Consider the following 15,391-nt stretch of genomic DNA (forward strand, 5'->3'; position numbering starts at 1 on the left):
ACGTGGGGCTTGAACCCACGAACCATGAGATCATGACCTGAGCCAAGTGGGCTGCTTAACATACTGACCCACACAGGCACCCCTCAGCCAAAATTTCTTTTATGAAATCCAGTTGATTCTTGCTAAGTTACACATAAGATATTTAACATTAATAAAGTATCCTCTGACTTGGAGTCTACTTGCTGACATTTCCTGATTTTTAATAAATGGCCTATAAATATTTTAAGAAGAAATGTCCAGTATTAACAGTCATCTTAGGAAGGAAGGGGCAAGAGTTCCAGATGCTTAGCCATGGGGTAAAGAAAGCCAAATTCAGCCTGTCTTAATTCTATTCATGTAGTTAGTGAGGAAGCCTTTCTTGAAAGTAACCTTAGAGTAGAGTGACTGTTGACACTGAGTGCACGTGTGCTTCCTTTTTGCCTTCTTAATGATCCTACCTACTCATATAAACTTACACTAAAGGAGGAAAGAATACTGATAATTAAAGTAAATGTTTAAGGTGAGGTTTCACTTTTAATGACATAAAAGCAAATTTTTCATTATGAAGATATAAAGTGACTAATATTTGAACAGTCAACTGCAATAATTTCATGACTAATAATACTGAATTAGGAGTGAAATAAGTTTTCAAATACTCTTATGATTTGCTTTATTAATGCAGTGATATTTTAGATTTAAGGACAAAGGTTTGGAGAAGATGCAAGAGATTGTCATTACAATGTTGTTGCAAAGGCCATCGAAATGCATAAAGACTAAACAAGTTGAAATGATAACACATGAGTATAGTTCGATATATTTTGCCCCAAATTTATGAGCATTGTTTTCTGTATGTCTCTTGGGTGGATTTCTTTCCTTTATAACACATAGATTAGAGAACGGAAAACACTCATCTGCAGAGGGGAGAATGGCACATCAACTCTATGTAAGGAGTCCATGGAGGTTGTATTTTGTACTGAGAATTCTAGGTATTACCTGTGTCTTCAGTGCATTAGAGGAGAACTTTCATTTTTTTTCCAAGAAAAAAAAATGTAAAACATTTATTGTACAAATATAATTTTTGGCATCATATATTCTATGACACTTTCTGTAGTTTTCCAATTGTACTTTAAATTATTTAAATTTAGATTGAAGATGTTTCTTTTTTCAGTCACTACTAATACAGTATCTTAAACTTATATAAAACACATAAAAATAATTAAAATATAATCTGTGAAAAAATTTAGGTTATAAGGTAACATTGGTGACATAGAAATGAATTATTTGGAATGGCATACTGTAAAGATGTGGGATAGATATCTCATCTCTCCTTTTTTGTTTGTCTTCTAAAGTATCCCAAGACTAGAGTAATTGGTCCAATAGTAAATCTAACAGGAATGGTTTTATAGATTGTGAAATTGGGGTCCAACAGTGTCAAGACAAAAGGTCATAGAACAAATCAATGGATCAGAAAGGACAAGAACTTGGTAATTTCTCTAACTCTCACTATTACTCAATGAAAACATGTTGAAAAATGAGGTTAAAAGCTGGAAGTTGTTTGATGAGTTAAGATTGTGCAGATGGTCAATATACAAAATTTTGGACATGCAGTACTTCCATCTTTTTGTTTTTTTAATTCGGCAGTTTCTCTTGATTATATATTTATATTTGGTTTCTATTTGACAATTTCCCATTTTCCTCAATTGTTTAAAAAAGCCTTAGGCTCCCATATCTCTTTGAGTTGGACTTATCAAAAACAGAAATAAACAATAGGCAGAGGCAATTACAATGAAGCAGGAAAACAGGCCAATAAACAGAACTCAGTACCATATTTGTTGTAATTAGCTGGAATTACTGGCATTTTACGTTTTAAAGAGAAAGAGTAAACTATTTCATGCTAGGTAATCACGTATCTCTTCAAAGAGTATAATAAAGAATCCTTTAGCTACCAAAGATACACACACACACACACACACACATTTCCATGTGCATGTATTTATTTATATGAATCTCCATATTTGTGTTTTGTTTCTATATTTCATTTCCCAGTACAGTTATAAAAAGTTAAACTTTGACACCATAAAAATGGGGGAAGTAATTGAAATTCCAGGTCTTCTTGCAAAGATTTCTACTTCTGAATGATTTGTTTCACCCTTTTACCTTAAAGCTTCTGGACACTCTCAGAACAAGATCAACTAACTAAATTGCCTACTCGTTAGTGAAGTCCATCCTGATACAACAAGTACACATCCAAACTTGGAATCAGAATGGAAAGCAATATTGGGTTCTAGAAGACAATGGAGTCATGACTTCAAGTTTCTGAAAGCATTTAATTTTCAACCTTGGATAGTAAATTGGAGACGGACAAAATTGACGATAAAGTATACTAAATAAATTCAACTTAACACAGTATTTCAGAAGTATGCTAACAATATGAAAAAAAAGATGGCTTGAATTTAAAAATGGAGCCCAAAGTACAGAGAGTAGGAAAAAAAACCAAACAGACCGATTCTGTTTAATACCAACTGTTATCTATAAGGTATTAAGAAAAAGAATGTTCTGTTTCTCCACAAAGATTTTAAAGAGATACATAGTAAAACAAAATAAAACAAAACAAAAACAAACAAACAAAAAACTGTTGAAGCATGAAAAATACAGCCCAAACCTCAGTTCACTTGGTATATTATAATGGCATTATGTGTAAGCAGTCTGATTTGGGGCGGGGGGAGAAGTGAGCAGATCTGTGGCTCTACCCTGAGAAAGATATTGGGTGGAAAGTTAGGTGAGGTCAAAAGGTGGATCAAAAATAATTAGTTGCACAGTTAAATCCCAGCTTGTACTTTTGGGAACTTGTGGGTACTGTAGACCGTTTGTTTCTCTCATGGCATGGAGGATGATGAGCCTCTCTACATTGCTTTGTCTGCTACCTGTCTGTATTCCTTCAAGGACAGGACTTATGTGGGAAGGCATTGGGTTTCTTGCCTTTGGCAGTACTTGTCAGCTGAATCAAGACTATAGCTCTCAACAGCCCACTGTTCCTATGGCCTCTGAAGAGGGAGAAAATCCACTGATTGTGGGGAGATAGATATCTATGGTTGGACAAATTTACTCAAATGAGAGGATACAATATAACATTTTTAAACACGCAAGGAATCAGAAAATAGTAATTCTTTTGTAATCCATTTTAGAAGAGACTGGAGAATATGTTAAGGAAGAAACATAAACAAAAAGAGATGACATTTGGGGCATCTGGGTGGCTCAGTCAGTTAAGCATCGGACTCTTCATTTCGGCTCAGGTCATGATCTCACAGTTCATGAGTTCCAGCCCCACATTGGGCTCTGCGCTGATGGTGTGGAGCCTGCTTGGGATTCTTTCTCTCTCCCTTACTCTCTGCCTCTCCCCCACTTGTGCTCTTTTCCTCTCTCCCTCTCTCCAAATAAATAAATAACATAAATAGATAAACTTAAAAAAAAGAGAGATGACATTCATGAAACAATAGATTCCCAAATGTGAATGATGGAAGGCATTCCCAATAACAGCTGCACAGTCAAAATTAGCATAGGAAGATAGCTATGGAAGGGTGATGTGCAAGGAAAAAAAAGGAACCTGATGGCCTAGGTATTTAGAACAATTGTTGTGCTTTGATAGATCTGTTAGAGAAAATTAAAAATTCACTACAGATAACAAAAATAAGTAATTAATAAATCCAGGGGAAAGAGTTTTACAAGAATGGAAACTTAATCCTAGCACATTACACAGTTAATAGTAATGCAACCATCCAACAATTTCAATATTGATGCAATGGGTAGAGTAGGGGGTTTGAGATTCAAGATGGAGCAAAAAGTTTGAAAGAGCTAAGTAACTCCTAATAGGATATCAATCTTTGAAAGTATGTGCTTATCTTATTAAACAAAATAATTTTTTAAAGTAAAACATGAATGATCTATATATCTTAAGGATGCATTTATTTCACAGTGCTTTCTTGTCCATCCTCAATTCTAGTAACTCAGTTATTAGTTCATAACGTTTGGCAGCGTGTATCTCTTATCCAGTTTTCAGATAGGAGTCTGAGCCTCGAAGAGGCTCAAATAAATAACTTGCCTAGGGTTACATTTTCATAAATGGTACAAGAAAAACCTGAGCCTTCGGAGTTAGTGTTCTATTGACATACACTGCTGCTAAGATGTTGGTTGCTAGTTTAATGTGGTTTCCACACAAGGGATATATTTTATTGGAAATGTCTATATACAATGTTTTATCTCCACTGTGAAGTACTTGTATAATATGATATGTCAAAACAGATGAAAAAATTTATCCACTTAGCAATTCTTATTTAAATTGTCAAAAACACAGGGACTTTTGAGTGGGTCTAATCAAGTTTAATAAATTTGTAAGTACTCTATATCAATTTTCAGCTGCGGAGAACTTAATCTTGATTTTTTAAAACATTGAGTTCTAGGAAAAATGTGTTTTATGGCACGTTAGAAAACAAAAGAAAACAAAAGAAAATGAGCTGTCCCTGTGGAGATCTGTACTGTGTACAAGGATAGATCTCTCTTGTCCTGTGGTGTTAACATCAAGGATGCTCTAGACACCTACTATATGTACTATCAACTGTGCTCAGCAGCTCCTAGAATTCAGTGAAGTTATGGAAACGAGGGGGCTTAACAAAAGACAATTTAGGTTCTTGGATCATATATCTGATTATGTCACAGTCCTTTTGTTCAAGCTTGATTTAAAGTGATAAATTGTGGGATGCAGAGCTGAGAGCTACTGCATATGTTCAATATATGAATGGAAGAGGGGATTTTTCTTTTTTACAGAAGAGCAAAACCAAGGAAATAAAAAGCACACACAGTAGATTTAGCTGATCTCTTCTCCCTGTTTTCGGGGTTGAGAGTTTTATTTTCTCTTGCCTGATAAGAAAACAGTTTTACCCACTACAGAGAGATGTGTTATGAAAGACACATTATTTAAAAAAAAAAAAACTAGTTAAGTATAAATATCAAGACAAAAAAATATATAACATATAGATATATCTAAAGGTGGAGTTGTGAAATTAATTACCAAACTAAGGGCATTAGGGATATTCTTTAATAAGCCAGTTCCAAATCAGTTCACATTTTTCCAGGTAGATACTTGAATAACAGTAATATCATGACTACAAAGAATTCTGTACTTTGCACTTGTTTAAAGTTAAGATATTAATATGCAGAAACTTTATCAACGTATTGGAATAGTTTTATTTTTCCATTCTTACTGTTATCGAGATTTTGGAGGTACTGGAAACATGACTTCTATCTAAGTGCAGATACTTCTGGTAATAACTTCTCTTGTAACTGAGATGGGGCAATCTCAGAATTATTGTCTCAAATCATACATCCCATTCTTACCTTGCCACTTTGGCAAGTATTCTTTCAAGAGGCAGTAGCTGTGAGTAAAAATGATGGAGTTTAGTTCTTTACCCATTTCATCACATTTATATGTTTTTTTGTATACGTAAGAGAAAAGGTCAGTGACATAGGACCCATATTTGCTCCAAATGTTTTGCCAAAATTTTATTAAGACTTTCTACTAGTCAGCTTTTCTATACATATACTCTGAGTTTCAATGATGAATTCTGCCAATGCTTTGTTAAAGAATTTCTCCCCAAAACATAGGAACACTTAGAATATGCTGTGTTGAATGCTTGGGTTTAGCTATATAGGTGGGGGAAGAGCAGTCAAATGAGGCAATAGGCAAAATCAATTTAAAAATTGTGACTGGTAATTATTTTTGTTGTGATTTTGAGGAAATACAAATTCTAAAGTATCCTCTAAATTATTAAAAGATATTTATTTCCAGTAGCACTGTGACAAGCAAATTATAACTTCTTTGTTAATTGACTTTTTCTTAGTTTCCTAGGATTGTCTACAAAATATTACAAATTTGGTGGCTTAAAATAACAGATATTTACCCTTTTAAGTTCTGGAGGCTAGAAGTCTGAAATCAAAACGTCAGAAGGGCCATGTTTCTTCTGAGTGTTGTAGGGAAAAATGGCTCCCTGTCTGTCCTGGCTTCTAGTGGTTGCTGGCAATCCTCAGATGCCTTGGCTTGTTGCTGCAACATTTCAGTCTCTTCCTCTGTTTCCATATGGTCTTCTTCCATATGTGCACCTATGTCTCTGTGTCTTCACATGACCTTTGCATAAGGGCATTAGTCATTGTATTTAAGGCCAACTCTAATCCAGTATGAACTCATCTTAACTAATTATATCAGCAATAACTCTATTTCCAAACAAGGTCACATTCTGAAGTTCTGGGTGGACATGGATTTTTGTAGGAAACTATTCAATCCACTCCATTATTTGTAGCTTAGAATACTAAATAGATGCTTCGTGTTAGTAGAAATTATCATTTATTAGAACAAGAAAAAGCTTTGAAATTAAAGATGTGGGTTGAAATTCCTTCCTTCCCATTTGACCTTGGGCCAGTGATCCACTGTTCTTTGTAAAATCTCGATAAGAGGTATCTCAGATGATTTCAGATAAACTAATTTATTTAAAGCCAAGATGGCACCAAGTAGATGTCATCTCCTCCCTCCCTGTATCTGCATTTCCAAAGTAAGAGAGAATATAACAAATCTATCCAGAGATAAAGAAGTGATTTTTGTGCCAAATTGGGGAAGGTAATGCAGAAGTTAATTGGACTGAGTCCATACATTAAGAGAATGTAAATTTTTAATAGGGTAAATCATATTTAAGGAAAGCCCTTACCTTTAAAGTGGGAGAATAATCGCTATGCAGAAAAGGCTTGTTCTCCTAAGCATTGGCCTAAGACCTGAAGTTGTCAGGACTCTGCTAAAAATCCCCATTGCTGAGACTTTGACCTCATCCTCCAGAGATGAATCAAGCATCAATAATGCAGTTAATATTCATTTTTTATTTGTCTGGAATGAGGACATGATGTAGTATAGACAGGGATTTTTAGGGAAACTTCAAGTAACTTGCTAATGGACGACTCACCATTGCTTGTATGTCTCCTTGCAGTAATATCCTAGTGGACTTAACCTTATGTTGCTCTAAGTTATTACCCCATCCACTTTCTTTGACTTTTTTTTTTAGCACTTCTTACCCCAAATGCCCCTGTCAATCCAGTCAGCCCCATCAAACCAGATTGATGAGGATTCTCTGCCTATGCCCCTTCTCATCAGTTTAACCAATGATAAGAGCTGAGTTATCTGATTTATACTTTTATTTCTGTATGCAACTTTTAAAATAACATTTTGTTTGACTTAATAGAAAAACTTTCTTCAATATTATCTTTACCTTTAAAAAAATTCCTATAACTTGACTTTATTGCCTAAGTTCTTTTTTTTCACAAGTCTAGTAAGATACACATATTCACTGTCATCTGGGACAACATAAAGGGTGGGGGGAAGGGGCAAGAGTATGAATCTACCTTTTCCAATTCCTAAATTCCTTTCCTGGGGTGAGGGTGGGCTATAATACATGAAAATTTTAAAAATATTTAATGTCTTTTATTAAACTGGTCTTTTTTGCAAATATTGATATACATGGGAAATAAACTATCACTAGGATATGCTGTTTACCAAAATACATAATCAAATAAGCATTCATACCAAGAAATTATATTTTTGGTAGGAAATTCAGGAGTTATAGCTTACATATTCATAATCAACTTTTTATTTGAAAAAGAGATCCTCATTTTTATATTTTTATATTTGTGTTTTCAGACTTGATTGATGATTTTGGTGTCTGTAAGCAAGTAAAATACAACCCTTTACAAGAACGCATGCCTCAGTAATGCTACAACTCTTTCATATGGTGCTTGCTTTCAGTAATAAAACTCTTTTTTTTTTTTAATTTTTTTTTTTTAACGTTTATTTATTTTTGGGACAGAGAGAGACAGAGCATGAACGGGGGAGGGGCAGAGAGAGAGGGAGACACAGAATCAGAAACAGGCTCCAGGCTCTGAGCCATCAGCCCAGAGCCCGACGTGGGGCTCGAACTCACGGACCGCGAGATCGTGACCTGGCTGAAGTCAGACGCTTAACCGACTGCGCCACCCAGGCGCCCCAGTAATAAAACTCTTGAAAGCCATAAAAAATATAATGCCAAATATACAAGTTTTGTATATTATGCCAGAACTAGTCTGGCCATGCTGAGGTCCCAATGTATGCATAATGAATATAAAATATATCTTCTTGAAATACTAGAAATGCATCCTAGAAAGGAACACTTAAATGTGACATGATCAAGGTGAGAAGAATTGCATAGAAAAATCATACAATTTCATTTTTGTTATACACGATGTATTTGTGGCCCATGTGTTATTTTATTAATTGCTTTTTCTACTCATTCATGAAAGATGAATAAATGGAAAGCAGAAGCAGATCATCTACTATATCATTGTTTTTGGTGAGAATATTTAATTAAAAAGGTGAAGTTATGTAATCATTGTTATAAAACCACTTTCATGTAAATAGTAAGTCATACTGTGTAAAATTAAAATATGGCATCTTTATTCTTTGCTCACATTACACTACTTGAAAATGATGTATTTAGATTACGTTAACTGTTTTACAGGGCCCTCAAATAGCAATGTCTATCATTTTTAACTACTTGGTGTAAGAAAATGTTCATGAAAAAGGATGCTTTTGCAATTTTTTTTAAACTCCCAATCAGATGGGATGTTTTAAACTCCCAATAAGATGGTACCTTAAATGTTCTTTCTATGATAGCTTATATTTAAAAAAAAAAATTATAGGAACATCGTGTTTAATACTGGAAGGAGCTTACTAGAAATAAAACATTTATTTCATCTGGTCTGCTTTTCTTTGATAATTTATATTATATAATCTTTTATATTGTTCATTTTGCCTTGGCTGCCAAGAACCTCAGAAGAGTCACAGGAGTAGAATGATTAATTGTAAGAATTATTTTATCTTGGCTCTAGTATAGTTACTGTATTTGTTGTTGTTTTTTGAGAGAGAAAGACAGAGCATGAGCAGGGAAGGGGCAGAGGGAGAGGCAGACACAGAATCTGAAGCAGGCTCCAGGCTCCAAACTGTCAGCACAGAGCCTGACACAGAGCTTGAAGCTTGAACCACAAGCTCATGACCTGAGCTGAATTTGAACCAAATGAACCACCCAGGCACTCCTGTATTTTTTTTTAACTTAAATTATCATTTAATTACCCAGGTTGAATATGTAAAAAATATATTTTTAATTAAAAAAAATTACAGATAAAATATTATCCACAAAGCCTACACTAATCTCACATGGTGACCAAAGTTGTATCTTTAAGTTATCTTTCTCGAACTTACCTCTTGTTTCATTTGTACTAGTGTTTCTTTAATTTAGATGCTGAGATATGGAATCAAATATTTTAAATGCCAATAACTGCTTCCAAATTGCCTTCAGAGTAACTGCAACAATATATATGGCAATATCCATGCATCTGCTAATTCATTCAATATATATATATATATATATATATATATATATATATATATATATATATATATATATTCATGTATTCTTCAGTGCTATACCAGTTATAACATCTTTTTTTGCTTTCCAGATACATCATATCTTTTGTGCCCTGTTCTCCGCTCCAGGAGGATCATCTATTTAACTGTAGGAATGGGCTTCTTTACTCTCTGGCCTCAAATTGGGTTCAGCCTCAAAGATGTGACAAAAAAAGGCAGAAGGAGGGAGGAAAGTAAAGTTAAGGCTCCCTTTCTGTTTGGCTTCCTTGAGATGAGTATGACTCTTGTCTTGTAAGGAATATACAGCTTCTCTCTTCCAAATTTCAGTAATCACTCTATTCTGTTTGATACTTTGGGTATGAATGTTAGCGCCACTAGACCTAGGCACTGAGATATTCCTTAGGATCCCCTCCTCTACCTTATCACACCTATTTTCCCTTCATTAAACATTCCTTGAATTATATTAGCCTAAATAGAGTATGCCATCTATTTCATGCTGAGACTCTAACTGATCCAAGAACATTTTAATTACAAAAGTCTACTTTAACTGCTGGAAATATAGTGGAGCATGGGGGCTGGGGGATGGTGCATACACACACTCACACAGAATACATTCTCCCTCAAAGAACATCCCAGGGCCCACGGTGTCACTGGTGAATTCTACCAAATATTTAAAAATGAAAAAAAGAGAAAATATGAAAGACAAAGGTAGACAAGTAGAGAGATCATTTTATAGAAAACAGATGGTTTAAAAATAATTTATTTCATTTACAATTCTGAGTAAACTATTTGTGCTAGGCTCTGATGGGTGCTTTTTTTGGTCTTGGCTGAGCTCGCACATGTATTTTCAGTCAGCAACTGGCTGACTGAACTTGGGCTGGTCTCTGATGGGCTCAAGTGGGAAAGATCACTCTTTTCCATGTGGTGTCTCAATCCCCAACAGGCTAGCATGGACCCGTTTACATAGCAACCAGGCAAGATTACATACAAGTTTCCCAGATCCATGAGGTTGGAAATGGCATGTCATAATTATTCTACATTCTCCTGGCCAACGGAAGTCACAATACCAGCCCCTCTCAATGGGAGAAATTGTAAAGTCATATTGTACCAGTTGGCTCTCTGGTTGTTCTGGGTATGATACTCTATTGGGATCTCAGAGACAGTTGCTGATGTCAACATACTGGATGCTTAGGAGTGGTTGTATCCAGTTCAAACATGGTGAGATTCCATGTTAAAGTGAAGTATAAACGGTAATTGTTATCATAGCTATTTGTTCATAAACCTATTGATCAACGTTGGTGTACCTGAATAAAAAAAATGGCTGATTGATATGAAGTGGATCATACTGTCCACATGAGACTCTTATTCAGAAGAAGATTTGGTGAGTTTTAAATAAGACACAGCATTTCTTGCAATATGAGCAATTTCCTTGCCTCTAATCCTTCAGTCATATTTCTTTCAATTTATGAACATCTGACCAACCTCTTGGCTATTGCCCATGAATTCATGCTTCTCTTTTTCTGGACTAAGTAGATTGTGAGGTAAACAAGTTGAATTTGTAACTATTGGTGGGATTTTCATTCTGCCCTACTCTTGAATAAAGTTGCCTAACTGCAGGACTATCAATCCAGATGATCTAAGCATATTGCCAAGAACCTTTTGTCAAGCAAGACCCTATTTTTTCCTCCTTAATAACTTGGATATTGTAATAAGCAATACTCATGAGGCTGTACGTGTGATTTGAGGACAGTGTGGCAGGATAGCATGAATAAGTATACAGGAAGTATACAAATACAACTGTGTTTTTTGGTGGAGGGTGGTAAATGTCAGGATTTGTCATCCTATAAAATGATGTTATAAATAAAACATGGGAGATAGGATGCATTGGTTTGGGCATACTTACAAAGTATACATGACACACCAAGAAACCCTGGGAATTCACTTTTAGTTCAGGCTAACCATTGAGCCTATATACTAACCAACTAACAAAACCAGAAATTACATCACGCAACTTTTTTGAATTCAGAATCCCTGGCACATGTATCCAGATTAATAAATTTAGCCCTCCAGTCTATAATCTTAGAATACATTCCCACGCATTCCAAGGTTTTTCTCAATATTAATTAGCATATCTTGAGACATGAGTTCATACCTTCTTGGGCTTAAACTTATATCTTCCTTTGGGGAATACTGTACTCTGACTCTAGAATTCTAGAAGGGTGTTTGCAAGTAAGTGATGAAAAAAAATTGTGTTTCCCTTTGCCAATAAATACCTTAGAGACATCATAATAGTATCTTCTGAGAAGCTATCGAGACCCTCATAAAATAGGAAAAGAAAAACTTTTCCTGTTTCCAGTGGAGACCCTGATTTCTCTGTTATGCCTCCCCCTCAATTCCTAGGCACTCTTCTTCACAGATGAGTCTGGTCATGACTCTGAATTTAGTTGATGTTGTAGTTTAGTAAACTATAGATTAAATGTTACGGCTACAATAAATTCTTTTACAAAATCAGAGAAACTTCATATGTGCTGGTTAGATTTTGAGCTGAGAATTTTGGATTTTAAGTTTAAAATTCACTTGCTTTAAAAAATTTCAGTGTAGTTAGAGACAATCAGCCCGCTAACTTTTTCTTGAATTACTCATTGCCGTACATTAAAAAAATTTTTTTTTCAATGTTTATTTTTGAGAGACAGAGAGAGACAGAGCATGAGTGGGGAAGGGGCAGAGAGAGAAGGAGACACAGAATCCAAAGCAGGCTCCAGGCTCTGAGCCATCAGCACAGAGCCTGATGCTGGCCTCAAACCCACAAACCACAAAATCTTGACCTGAGCTGAAGTTGGATGCCCAACCGACTGAGCCACCCAGGTGCCCCTGTCACACATTTTTAAAAATATTGGCTTATTGGTCCTTCAAAGACTTGCTTTCAATAATCTCTTCATTCCAGATGGCCAAAGGTTATTTCTTACAATGCAGAGATGTAATGGAGGTCACATTCTCATTGTTAAAAACCAATAAACACATTTTACTATGAGGCAGGAATACATTAGATTTTGAGTTCAAAAGTAAGTAACTTGATTTAATTTTTTAGTATGCTCATTCTAGACATTCTGCTAAGACTAGATTGTAGGAATAAAGATAAAAGCAGAGAAGCCTGTAAGGCATCTATTAGAATGATACACTGACAGTTAATCGTGAATTGTACAAGCTACAGTAGAGATAGATAAATTTGAAGGTAGAGTGAACAGGATTTGATGAGTAATTGTGGGTGGGATATGAGAGAGAAGAGTCAACAGAAAGGATATTGTTGCTATTTATTAATATGGAGAAGACTGGATGAGCAGCAAGATGAGAAAGGAGTAGGGGGATGGGAATTTCCACTCTGACATATTAAGTTTGAGATATCTATCAGATATTCAAATTTAGATGTCAAGGAAGTGGTTGAATATTTGAGTCTAGAATCCAGGATGCGGTTTAGGCCGGATATACTTCTAAAACCTGACAGGATATAGATGCTGTCAATTCATTTCGTCATTCATTCTTGATAAAATCATATGGGATCCCCTAAGAAATCACATAGACAAAGAACTTTAAGCGCTAAATCTAGGAGCACTACAACCTTTATAGCTGCTAGCACGGGAAAGATTAATTGAAATGTTAAAAAAAAATTTAGAAAAAAAAAAAAAGGGGCGCCTGGGTGGCTTGGTCGGTTAAGCGTCCGACTTCGGCTCAGGTCATGATCTCATGGTCCGTGAGTTCGAGCCCCATGTCAGGCTCTGTGCTGACTGCTCAGAGCCTGCAGCCTGTTTCAGAGTCTGTGTCTCCCTCTGTCTCTGCTCCTCCCCTGTTCATGCTCTGTCTCTCTCTGTCTCAAAAATAAATAAACGTTAAAAAAAATAAAATAAAAAAAAGATTAATTGAAATGTTAAAAACTTGCAAGCCATAAAGGCAAAGAAAAATGGAAAGATATTGATGTCCTCTGAGAGGAAAGTAAGTCTTGCCAGGAGGAGGGTAATCTGAGTGTCGAATGCCGAAGATAAAGAAAATAAGATGCAGGCTGAGAAATGACCACTGGGTATGGTAACATGGAGTTCAGAAAAGCAGTTTCTGGAGAGCAGGATGAAGGACTGACTGTATCAAGTTTAGGAGAGAAACACAGAGAGCGAACATAGCCATTCACAGTTTTGCTCTAAATGGGTATCAGAGATGTTGAAGTCATTCCTTTTTCTTTTTAAAACTCTGTTTCTTTTTTTAATAGTTACGGTATTATTTGTATAATAGTTCTATTAAAATATTTCTATACTAATTTATTATTATTATTAACTCCCTGCTAGGAAAGATGAAATTATTTGCACTATAACTTTCACTGCAATGATTCCCTTCCTACAAATTCCGAGTTTTTAAAATAGATTTAATTAGTCAGAGTTTGTAGTACTCACATTTCTGGTGTGTATCTACAATTCTCCTTATTTTAAAATCTTAGTTTTCTATTTATAGGATTTCAATATACACCATCAGTCCTTCTAAATGGCATCTTCATTTCCAAAGTGTGTATTTTGACTATTGGTTAGTGAAATTTCAGTTCTTCCAAATAGTTTTTCCAAAAAGTACTAGTGAATGCTTCTTCTTTGAGGTTTTTCATAATTGAGTCTATCTTCCTTTTGTGTTTATACTTGAATGAAAATTAGGCTAAATATAATTTTCTTGGTAATAATATTTCCTCAGTCTTTTAAAATTTTGCTGAACTATTCTTGGTTTTGTGAATAAGTCTGAGTTCAGCTCAATTTTCCCTCTGCAGGTGACTCTCATATTCTACCTGGATGAACCAAGTACACTTTAAAGCGAGTCGACCTCTACAACATTCAGCATATAACTCAATGCTGATTTTTATCTTTTAATTCATTGTTGTATAATTGGCATAATTTAATCTACTTATGCAATTTTTCACTTCAGGGAAATTTTGCTGTGTCATTTCTCTGAATACATTTTTAAGGTTTCAGTTGATGCATTCTCCATTTTAGGAAACCACTGGGAGGTCATCAGTCTCTTTGTACCTATTATCTCATTCTTATCACTTTAGTCTCTTTGTCCTTTTCCTCTGTGTCTTTCTTCCTTGCTGTTGCTAATTTATTAGATAAGCTATTGTACTGTTTCAGTGTGTAACTTATTTCCTTTGCTCTGTAATCTTTTCCCATCACTGTTAAGCAAACAACACATATGCACCAATGGGTTTGCATTTCTGTACACGCTTGTGAAATTTTTAATATCAAAGTGGTTTTCTGAGAGCGTTTGTATCATAAGAGACTTTTTCCCTTTCAATCTAGTTGTGTGCCTTTCATCACTCAGTTTTGCTTTTTTTTTTTTTTTTACAAAAAAAGAAAAATGTCAGGAAAATCAGGTTAAGTTATTTTAGTCAATATGTAGATTGACATTAGAACCTGAGTCTCCTGGGGCACCTGGGTGGCTCAGTCATTTGGACATCTGACTTCGGCTCAGGTCATGATCTCGTGGTCCATGAGTTGGAGCCCTGTGTGGGGTCTCTGTACTGACAGCTTGGACCCTAGAGTCTGGTTCAGATTCTGTGTCTCCCTCTCTCTGCCCCTCCTTTGCTTGTGCTCTCTCTCTCTTTCTCTCAAAAATAAAACATTTTAATTAAAAAAAAAAAAGAAACACAGTCTCCTTCTTTTCCTAGTCTAGGTATTATTCTATGATTTTTATGCTCCTTTTTAAATTTTTTTTATTTTTTAATTTAATTTAATTTAATTTTTTATTTTTTTTATGCTCCTTTTTTTAAAAAAAACTAATCTCGGGGCGCCTGGGTGGCGCAGTCGGTTGGGCGTCTGACTTCAGCCAGGTCACGATCTCGCGGTCCGTGAGTTCGAGCCCCGCGTCAGGCTCTGGGCTGATGGCTCGGAGCCTGGAGCC

The sequence above is a fragment of the Puma concolor genome, chromosome A2, assembly GCF_028749965.1.
Source record: "Puma concolor isolate L17-30 chromosome A2, mPumCon1.1.hap2, whole genome shotgun sequence".
NCBI classification, from domain to species: Eukaryota; Metazoa; Chordata; class Mammalia; order Carnivora; family Felidae; genus Puma; species Puma concolor.